The sequence below is a fragment of the Nannospalax galili genome, unplaced genomic scaffold (genome assembly GCF_000622305.1).
Source record: "Nannospalax galili isolate Female #2095 unplaced genomic scaffold, S.galili_v1.0 scaffold879, whole genome shotgun sequence".
In the NCBI taxonomy this organism is placed as follows: domain Eukaryota; kingdom Metazoa; phylum Chordata; class Mammalia; order Rodentia; family Spalacidae; genus Nannospalax; species Nannospalax galili.
In genome coordinates, this window is record NW_008346261.1 from 3507414 (window position 1) to 3508338 (window position 925).

Here is a 925-nt window from a genome sequence, read left to right on the forward strand (position 1 = left end):
AACCAATACTGCTCAAATTATTCAAAAAGATAGAAATGGAGGGAGAACTCCAAAATTCCTTCTATGAAACCAGTATCACTCTCATATCAAAACCAGGTAAAGATACAACCAAAAAAGAAAACTATAGACCCATATCCTTAATGAACATAGATGTAAAAATTCTCAACAAAATGCTTGAAAACTGCATACAGACACACATCCAAAAGATCATTCACCATGATCTAGTCGGCTTTATCCCAGAGATGCAGGGATGGTTCAATATACATAAGTCAATAAATGTTACGCATCATATAAATGGACTCAAAGACAAGGACCAATGATCATCTCAATAGATACAGAGAATACCTTTGACAAAATTCAACATGCATTTATGTTAAAAGTACTAGAAGGAATTGGACTGGAGGGAACATACTTCAACATAATTAAAGCCATATATAACAAACCCACAGCCAACATCATTCTAAATGGAGAAAAACTGGAAGCATTCCCATTGAAATCAGGAACCAGACAAGGCTGTCCTCTATCTCCACTTCTCGTTAACATAGTGCTTGAAACTCTTGCAAGAGCAATAAAACAAGAGCAGGAAATTAAAGGAGTAATAATTGGAAAATAATAGATTAAATTATCCCCTTTTTGCAGTCAATATGACATTATATCTAAGAGATGCCAAAAATTCCACCAGAAAACTCCTAGAGATGATTAATACTGTCAGTAAAGTGGCAGGTTACAAAATTAATCTACAAAAGTCTACCCCCTCTATATACCAATAACAAGCAATCAGAGAAAGAGTACATGGAAATATTCGCTGTCATAATAGCCTTTAAAAAAATCTGACCAAAGACATCAAAGAGCTCTACAATGAAAATTTTAAATCTTTAAAGAAAGAGGTTGAGGAAGACATCAGAAGATGGAAGGACCTCCCATC